Source organism: Pteropus medius, unplaced genomic scaffold (genome assembly GCF_902729225.1).
Source record: "Pteropus medius unplaced genomic scaffold, Ma_sr-lr_union100, whole genome shotgun sequence".
NCBI lineage: Eukaryota > Metazoa > Chordata > Mammalia > Chiroptera > Pteropodidae > Pteropus > Pteropus medius.
The window spans coordinates 2,946,342-2,957,189 of record NW_024340848.1 but is presented as its reverse complement, the minus strand read 5'-3'; the positions used below and the strand labels follow the sequence as shown (position 1 = coordinate 2,957,189).

General features: G+C 33.5%; 1 non-coding gene across 1 annotated transcript; it reads right to left on the bottom strand.

Moving 5' to 3' along the window:
• Positions 1-1,231: 1,231 nt before the first annotated feature.
• On the bottom strand, positions 1,232-1,305 carry TRNAL-UAA (transfer RNA leucine (anticodon UAA)). The gene has a single exon. It is a non-coding gene; the product is annotated as a tRNA-Leu (tRNA).
• Between the last annotated feature and the right edge of the window lie 9,543 nt (positions 1,306-10,848).

Below are 10,848 nucleotides of genomic sequence, written 5' to 3'. Positions count from 1 at the left end.
TTTCCTAACAAATTCAAATATTGCTTTTTACAAGCCCATCTGCAATGATTCCCTTGGATACTGATATGTAGTTTTCTATATCTACTTCATTCTAAGTTACCTAGAAGCTGAATTTGTTTCCACATAATATGGAGAGCCTTGTTGTTTGGATCTCAAAGTAGCAGATGACATGTGCTGGACAAAACAATTCAACACACAAGGTAGGCACAATTACCCTAATGGGAATGAAAGTAGAAATCAGAATTGTTTCATTCACAAGAAACTTGACTGGTAGTTTATTTGTTCATGGTGTTCCTAGTACTGAAAAAGATGGATAGGTTAATAGTACATACAATCAAAATCAATACTCCAGTCCAAAGAACCCTGACTTGAGGCCTATCACAGAGTTCCAGATCCTCCTCCAATTCAAAATCAGAGCTATTCCATGGACCCAGCTCCACTTAAGCCAGGAGAAGGTTGTTTCCTTAGAAAGAACCCAGTGGCAATTGCACAAGTAATTCTTACTCTTAGATGTTTTTCAAAGGAATTTTAGTTCTTATTATTGTGGGAGTGCCCTGGTGAAAGAAAATATGCAGATAACATCTTTGACAGATGGTAATTCCCAGGGACCCAAAACACCTCAGTAGTCCACATGAAAGTTGGGATTTTGACCGAAATGTTAAGTGAAATATTTTCTGAATTTATCTGATGATGGGCAAGTTGTTCTGTAATCCCACCTTGATCCTGAATAATATGTTTGAATAAAAATACTTGGGAACTTGTAGAATCTCACATTGTTCCTTTAACTCTAGAGTGAGGGCTTTATAACAGGAGCAATCAAATGAATTTCTTCCTTCACCAAGACAGTAAACCAAACTAATGTCACAATCCCAGAGGAATTACAGACATAACTGTCACAGTCAAAGACTTGGAAGGTGTAACTATATTGATTTTTCTAACTTATATTTTTAACTCAGTTGTTTGGTTAATGCAAAGACATTTGAATCTTGGAAAATTATTAGATTATCTTAAGTTTAATTAGGTATTTTCTCTAATAGTCGATTCCAGATGTGAAAATTTTTTTCTCCCTCTTTAATCCCCACCACCACCCCATTTCCACACCTGACCTATGGATGTTGCCATTTCCCTTTAAGAACTGGATCTCTGAAGGCGGGGCATCCCCTCCCACACGGTCACGGCGTGCACCTGGGACCAGGTGCATTCGGAGCCTGGTGCACCGGGGTATGGTCCGTGGCTCCACCTGGGGCGCAAACCCAGGACCTTCTGCGTTTAAAGCAGACTTGCTAACCACTACACTATGGAGCCACTCCTGGACTTATTACTAGAGCAAATGACTCAGTCTCTGGAAGCTTGTTTGAGATTATCCATCTGTCAAATACAATTTAAAAAAAATTCTCCACAGCAGATATCACCAGAAACCTTTTTCTTTTAAGCTGGCAGGGATAGCAATAGACCTTCATTACTGTAACTCAGAACTACACCACCTTACAGGCTTTCTATCATAAACAATTTTTCAGGTACTGTGACAATTTCACAGGAGATTATACTGGTTCATTACACTGATGAAATTAAGCTACATGGATTAGATGAGCAGCAGGAATTGTAGGCAGCCTAGACAAAGAGTAAGACAACTGGTTTCCAGGACATGAGATAAACCCCAGTACTATTCCAGGGTTTGGCCTCTCATTTATATTCTTTGGGGTCAGAGGCTTAGGGGAGCTGAAATATACCTTTTAAATAATACATGAAATAGCTCTAAATTTTACTCCTTACTATTGTGAAATAGGAAAAGTGCTTAGTGAGCCTCTTTGGATTTAGAGGTTATATATATGATACTCCAATGCTCCATTCCAACATACATGTTAATTTACACATAAGGCTGCCAAATGTGAATGGATCCCAGGGTAAAAGAAAGCTTTTCAGGGGATCTGGGCTACCCTGCAAGAGACGTGATCCCTCACATCCAGTATCTCTTGTGGATCAGATACTTTATGTAAATTGTGACAAGCTGAGATAGGAAAATCACAAAATAGATCCTGAAAATTATTGAAGAAAGTCATGCCCAATTTTGCAAACAATTGTTCTTCAGAGTAACTGAACCTGGCTTGTCACTGGGTTCTGTTAGGTATTAAATGCTTCATCATGGCATTCAATGCCAAATGACCAAATGTCCTTACCTATTCATAATAAATATCATCTTGGATGTTATATGATTTAAATTAGTATAAAACTTCTGTGGTCATCAGCACCCCATCTTAAAGTGGAAGTTCTATATATAGATTAAAATTAAGTAGATTCTAACAGTATCGCCTGTTACATTTGCCAAATTTGTCCTTATTTATTTCTATATCCTAAGAGAAAAAGTCCTCATAATCAAAAAATCAAGTCTGGTTTATAGATAGTCTTACAAGATATTCTAATTCTTATTGAAAATGAAAAGTCACATTTCATTGTAGGCATAGCCTATAAAACAGTGAGGGAAGCAAAATTTCACATATGCCAGATTTTCAAGTTGTTCATGGGGTTGTCCACTTAAACTAGAAAGAGAGGTGGCCAGAGACAGAGATTTACCCACATTAATGGGCAGCAACAAACTGCCAAAGTGGTCTTATCGAAATGATCTTAAGGTTTCCAACAGCTTGACTACATTTTAAAAAGGCTTTTTCTTACCTCTAGACCCCCAAACATTCTCTCATCCTGGCCCTTAGCACCCTACAAATCCAGATGACCTAACCACAGAGATTTCTCTCCTCACTTAGAGCATTTACATTAGAAAGCTTGTAATTGCACACTTTTTTTCTTAGCCACTTTAAGATATAAATCTTTTTTAAAAAAAAACCTCTCGACTGTTTTCAACCAAGACTTTATTTCTCAAGGACCAGGGAGTCATCTCTTTGAAATGTTATCACCATGGGACATACGGCCTCTATGTCTCAGTGTTTTAAATCAAGTTGTTTGAAATACACACACACACACACACATACACGGACGCATGCACACACACACATGTGTGTGTAAATAAACGCTCCTTCTCTCTAAGCCTTCTTCCTGACTAGACCTCATCCCTGGCCTCCAAAGACTTGATCGTGAACACTAACATAGATTCCAACAGCTCAAGGCCTCATCCCTAAGAGGATCCTAATCTCCCTTAAAGTGCCTGCCTGAGAAAACTCAAGCTTCCAAAGGTATTGCTGTTTGTCCCAGGTGACAACTGAAGATAGAGCCCTTTCTCAGGCTCTGTGAGACGTTAGGAGACTTTCTTTGATAAGGGTCAGTAATCAAATCCAAATGGGTTTTTGAAATTTTCCACTCCTCTGATTCTGCTCAAACACTCAGCATTCTCCCTTCCTACTCTCTTTTCCCCTTCAAAACATCCAGTCACCTCTGTGGAATTAAAGTTCAGTTCAGTTCACACTGGACCCTCTTCCCAAATGGAATAGTATATTATTGATTAAAATCTGTCCTTGCCATATTAATTAGTATTTGTCTTTGTTAATATTTTACATATAACTGGGACTATTATATATCTATCCAACTATATATGTGTGAAATTAAATATGTAATAAATAGGTATAAATTTTAAAATTTGATGCAATTTTTAAATGTATTTAAAATTTTAAATTTTATTAAATGTAAATTTGAATAAATAAATACAGAACTATTACATTTTTAAACCAATGATTAATTTTTTGATAAAAACATGAAATAAATTTAATCAGCATATTGATCAAAAAATAATCTTGGTTATCATCCTTTCATTTTTTTTGTCTTCATTTGATTTCTGAAGGCAGTATGTGCATCAGGTTAAATGGAGCAGGTTAATATTGCTTTTGTATGAGACAGTGAGGATAAATGTGTTGCTTTTATAAGACAGAATTACACCCCTTCACACTAATTCCTCATGTTGGATCATCACTGATTTCTATTTTAGATGGTTAATAATTTCTTATTTCACCTTATTCAGAAATACTTATTTAGGCCTGTCTTCCATGATTTAATCACTATCTTACCCTTCTTCCTTGGATGACACATCTCCCTTCCCATTTGTTTTCCTCGTGTGCTCTAGTCGTGCAAGTGTGAGATAATGTTAAGCTGCAGGTAAAGGAACAGAGCACATCCTGCATCAACCACTCTCTCCTATCATACAGGTCCCTTTGTTTACGATATTTGATAGGCTTTATTCTGAAGGTTAGTATTAATAATCTCAGACACTTCTGCAGAGAAAAGAAAGATAGAAGATTAATTATAATCAGTATATATCTTTTATCTGCACTAAACATAATTAAGCTATTCCTCTTCAAAACGAATGTGAGTTAACTCTCTTCCAAAAAATGAGAGATGCTCATTGTGCTCAATCGCAGAAAATGTTCATCCTTTTATTCTCTCAGCTTTATTGATGTATTATTGACATATATGTAAGTTTAAGGTATACAACATGTTGATTTGATACATGCCTATGTTACAAACTGATTACTACAATAGGATTAGCTAACACCTCCTTTCTCTTACATAATTACCAATTTTTGGTGGTAATAACATTTAAGATCTACTCTCTTAACAACTTTCAAGTATACAACACAATATTGTTAATTATAGTCACCTTGCTGTACATTAGATCTCCAGAACTTATTCATTTTATAGCTTGGACTGACATTTCTCCATTTCCTTTACCCCGCAGCTACTAGCAACCATCATTCCACTATTTATTTCTTTGAGTTCAGCGTTGTAAAATTCCACATCTAAGTGAGAATGTACAGTATTTGACTTTCTGTGACTGAAAAATGTCCCTCCTCATTTCTAGTTCAGTTAAAATTGTTTATTGATTCTGCATATTATATTTTTGAGTAACATCTTCCCAGGGAAATACATATGGATTTTGTTGTTTTGTTTTTCACAGATTCTAGGACATGGAAATGATCTCTGATGTTTGGCTGAAATGTTCGTAAAGGGCAAAGCCTATAAATATAGCTCCAAAGAAGTGTAGAATGCCAGAGCAGACAGAAGGAAAGATGATATCTAAAGAGTGCCCAAAAAAGATGTATTGTGTCATAAAATAAGGCAGAAGTGATCTGCCTCTACTGAAAATTACTGTAACACAAGTGGCAGTTGAGCCAGGAAAACCACAGACGAGTAACCCATTCATTCATTTAATATGTATTTATGAGTACCCGTACTTGTGCTGTTTTATACTTCTAGCCAAAAACTCCTTTCCAGGAATATGAAACCTGTATGATTTTATGAAGTCTAATGTAATAAACATGTAAATTATTATTGATATATTAATGTCAGATTAGGCACAAAACTGATAATATAATCTATGTATCCTGTATATCCCATATAATTAATACCAAATAGATATTCTCTAGACAAAGATAATTCACAGTTACTCATAAGATATAGATGGCCATTCATCCTCCTGGAAAACAATCTTTTAAAACATTTTATGTTCTTGCTAAGATATTTGTTCAATACATCATTCAAAAGTGTCAACATTGTAAGCATGGAATAGTTTATTTAGATTAATTCTTGATTTATATTTATATGTGACTTACTAGAATAAGTTATTTTCCAAAAATAAAAAAGGAGAAATAAAATATAAGACATAGGACTATAGAAACACTATAATGCAAATATAAGTGTGCATGTACATGCATTTTCAAAAAAAACTAGCTGAAAAATAGACTAAGTTATTTACACATGCATATGTGCCTATAAATTTTGTATCTATATATAATTATGTGATTATAAATTTTATACATGAATATATATATATATATTTATATATATATATATATATATATATTGCCAATTAAAACCTGTATGTTATAAAATGAAAGTGAGTTTTGGCAAGCTTCAACCTCAAATCACTTATGATCAAACTTTTTTGTTCCAGAATATCACTGCACACACATAAGATGCTCATTTGATATTTTTTGAAATATGATAAATAATGATGTATAAGAGGAGAAACTACAGCAAAAATAAGTAGATCTTTCACAAAACTTCTATTATCATTTATTTTATATTTTGTTTTGGTTAAAATTCTACACTAATCTCACTCAGCAGCAATTTAGAGGCAACATAATCACATACAAAATCACTCACTGTGAACCATATGATCCCTGCACTCCCTGCATGCATAATGGTCTTCCCCACTTTGCAAATCTAATCATTTCATCAGCATGGACTCTTTTCAAAATTACCTGTTTACACTAGTGGCTATTGAGCTGCAAAGGGCACATTCTGTTAAGGTGACCCTAAGTCCTCACAACCAAAGAAGAAAAATCAGCGCAAGAGATGGCACTAGTGGGAACTGATGAATGCTGCACGGACACCCTGGGAACATCAACATCATGACACTACTTATTACATAGACCCCAAGACATCAATAACAACACTAATAATAGCTCTGACCTACATAGAGCTTTGTCTTTTCAAAATTGATGTGAATACATTATATAAAGGATGGTTAGATACACATTGGAGTAAAATTGCGGTTATATTTATTTGTGATTGCCTGCTGTTTTCCTCTTGCTTTCTACTCTCTCACTACAACCCTTGCCCTGATGTATCTTCCGGTCACAATCCACACTCATATGTCAGATCGAAGATTCAAAGAAAGAAACTGCAGACTGAACTTCTGGGAGAGAAATATTGGTGCACTTGCAAAAACATATTTCTTCCCTGATACTGGATACGACTTAGCTTAGGGAAAGGAGTCATTTGAAGAGTAAGTCAGACTGGAGAGAAAAGATCTGGTAGGTCACAAAGCTGTAGGGAGATGATACATAAAGGAGTTGTTTTCTAGTGATGAGCTTCACTTAGCCAGAGGCCAGGCTTGCGACCACAGATTTCTGATAGATTCTTGCAGTCTCCTCCTATACAATAGTTATGCACACGGGCAGGCATCAGCCATTTCCCACAGTGATATTTGTGAGTAACATGGTGATGTTGCTATTCTAAGGTGAACCAGAGGATAGGTCCCCTATACAGGAATCCCCAACCTCTAGGCTGTGGACCAGTACCTGGTGTATGGCCTGTTAGGGACTGACAGCACAGCGGTGGGTGAGCTGTGGTAAAGGGAGCAAAGCTTCGTCTCCCCAGCTGCTCCCCAGCACTAACATCATCACCTCAGATCAACCTCAGATCATCAGACATTAGATTTTCACTGGTCTCTGGTGCCAGAAAGGTTGGGGACCACTGCCCTTTGAGTTGGAAAAGAGAAAAACTGAAGGAATATGGAGGGAAAAATATTTGAAAGAATTGATAAGGATTGGTGAACTCTAATGTCAAAAGAGAAGAGCATAAATGTGAAAAATTAGAAAAATCAAGAGAAAAACAATTAGATACAAAGGAAGTTTGTAAAAATCATAAGTAACTATTTTGTACAATTCAAAACCATCAAAATTAAAAATATAAAATAAAAAGATAGCTTCTAGAAAAATATGACATTCTAATCTCTAATTTGAAAAAGCAACTTAATTCTGCTCTGAGAGTTAAACAAAAAAGATTAAGTATACACAGGTATTCAAATGAAAGCGTAAAGAAAGTGGAATGAATAATATACTAGAGAGAATTAATAGCAAATATTGCATGAGGCAAAGATTGAACTCCATCCGTCCTGTTAAATATTACAATTCACGAAGCACCTTATACAGGACAGGAGGTGCAATAGACAAAAACAATAAAACAGGAGATTTTAATGCATCTCATTCATCCCAACATGAATCAAAAGGACAAGAACAAATATCAACAGAGAACAACTGAAAATCTAAGGAATCTAATTAATAATATGGATCTAAAATATTGTGTATGTGTGCATACTATAATTATCACAGAGAACATAAATAAAAATAAATGTTATGAAGTAGTGGTGGTGTAAAAATATGTTCTTAATTCATTGCAATAGAATTAGAAATCAATAACAATTTCCAAAATCAAATACAAACTTCCATCAGATTTTTTTTTAATCCTGATTTTTAGGCGGCTGTTTGTTTTATGTCAAAAGAGGAATACAAATAGCACTTTAATGTTTTCTAGAAGAGTGATAATTGAAATACTAATATCAGAATCTTTGGGATGAAGGCACAGTGATACTAAGGAAAAATTTTATACCTTATATGATTATATAAATAAAAAGTAAAGATTACCATTTGGTTAAGTATACAACTAAAATTATTGAAAAAAGAACACAAATTTATGGATGGAAATAAGAATGACGAAATAGCACATATAAATGTAGAAATTAATGAGTTAGGAAAGATAAAAATTGTGTAATAATTTAGAACTAAAAATCTTGGTTATTCAAAAAATAAAAATAAGATGGAAAACCTAGCTAATTTAATCATGAAAAAGAAGAAGGCACTAATATATAAATTTAGAAAATATACAGGGAAAATAACAACATAACAAAAAAAAAATTAAGTGTAAATTATTTTGACCAACTCTATTAACATTGATAATATGGATTTAATGCCAATAGATTTATTAGGTAATCATATTTCATTCAATGAGAGATTCAATATCAGAATATAAATATCTATGTCTTCAGAAAGAAAGAGAACTTTGCATTTCAGTTCTAGTTTATGAGCTTTGAATAACTAGGAATTAGCATTTTTTTTACTTTGCTGCTGATAGAGTTAAAATAGGTCAACAAAAAGACTTCAACATCCAAGAATCATTTATAGTATTATATTTATATGCATTTCCCTTTTAGGATATATAAATAATCTACTTAGCATGAAATATCTAGATATTTTAAGGAACACAGATTTTTCATGGGTTGATAGTGAAGCACATAAAAACAACATGAGAATTTTAACAGCTTAGAGGTTTCAAAGGGCATAGTGCAAGCAGATAATTGCCTCTCCTCAGATGTTTTCCTCCATGTTATAGATTCCTCTGTGGCCTATACTTCCCTTAGGCAGTTAGTTATTGGGTTGGGAGAAGTTTCAAACCACCCTGTCAAGTCTCGGGAAGCTACCGTAATCCTACAGTTTATAAAATATTTCTTAAATTGTTTCTCTTAGGCTTTGTACTGAGACTTTGCTTAATAATTAGTTTGTCATGAAGCACACCTATTAGAATTTAATAAACTCTATATATGCTGGGCCAACTGTTTCTTATTTCCTCCCACTTGCTAATGATCACACCTGTAGGAAATGGTTTAGGTTAATTTTAAAACAATCTAGAAATATCAACTGGCCTCAGATGATCGACAGGCACACATTAAAGATGGATTTAAGGATGTACAAAGCTGGCTCTAAAGATGAAGTGCCAACTTGAAGAATGAATGACATTCAGAAATTATCAAAATTAAGTAAAAACAAGTATGCTATCAATTTGGACCACTGCACCTTGTTATCTTGGCATTTGTTTGCCAGTGAATTCTAGCAGCACTGTCATTTTCATACTGTTACGTAAAATATGCTTCCAAATAATAAAGTAATGATAAAAATTCCCATGCACAATTGTCCACAAGAGCAAATTGGAAGTCTTATCTGGCCACAGTACTCAAGAATTGATAACCTAATAAATGGCTGGTTGCACTAAGATACTACAAATAACTCCTGGAGAAGAACGTTATGCTCAGAATAGAACTATTTACAATTGGCAAAGAAGCAATTTTTGTCACTGTAGAGGAAACATACTAAATATTTAGATCCACAATTTTACACTCTCCCAATATAAAATAATCACTAGTATTTGTAGGAGATTTTATTAAAGTGTATGCTTTTAATAATGTCATCAATATTTTGAGTAAAGCTTTTTTAAAATGTTATTTTTTAGAAGAAGTAATATATTGTTAAAACATTTACATGGTTCAAAATAAAAAAAATAATGTAAAAGAGTAAAAAATGAAAATGGGTTCTTCTATCCATGTTTCTATTTATCCCATATCTACTTCCTGAAACCTGGAGGAACAATTATTTTTAAATTTCAGGAATTTTCTTCCAATGTTTCTTTATACAAATAAAACACGTTTTTATTTTCTTCCTTCTTTCACTATAGGTAGTGTATTATGTTTGCTATTCTATACCATATTTTTCCACTTAGCAACATAACCTGGAAATATTTCTGTCTGAGTGCAGAAATATTTCTCTCTTCGATCAGTATAACTATTAAGTAGTACTCCAATAAGTGGTTATAGCATAGAATATTTTAAAAAGATCCATAAAAATAAGCATTTTTGTTTTTTTCCATTGTTTTTCTTACTACAAAGACTGCTGTGATGAATAATGATATACAAGCATAATTTTGTGTGTATGTGAGTATAATCATAGAATAATGCTCAGAAGGAAATTATAAAATGAAAGAGGCATTTTCCCCCTAATTAGGGTTTATATCATTTTGCATTCTCGAAAGCTGTGTTTGAGAGTGCCTGTTTTTTCCTGATTTTACAATGTACTGTCAACTTTTGGATTTCTGCTAATCAGATAGGTAAAATGGTTTCTCTTTGTAGCTTTAATTATGTATAGATTTTGAGTGGTTGAGTACCTTTTCATATGCTTTACTAGCTTTTATATATTTTAGACTTGTTTACTCATTTCCTTCATGTAATTTGTGCCAATGAGCTGTTTGGTCTGTTCCTTTGGTGTCTAAAAGCCATTTTTATTAGAAAGATCAACACATTGTGATAACAGTTTCAATTTTTTTCTCTAGTTTGTCATTTGTTTTTTGATTACTATTATTTCAAAGGTCATACAGAAATGTGTAATTTTATGCAGTTATATATGAGAATAATTACTTCTGGGTTTTTTAGTAATGATTAGAAATACCTGCCCTACTCCAATTTATATAAAAATTTATATTTTTTAGATGTTTATAATTTTATTTTCTAATATATTT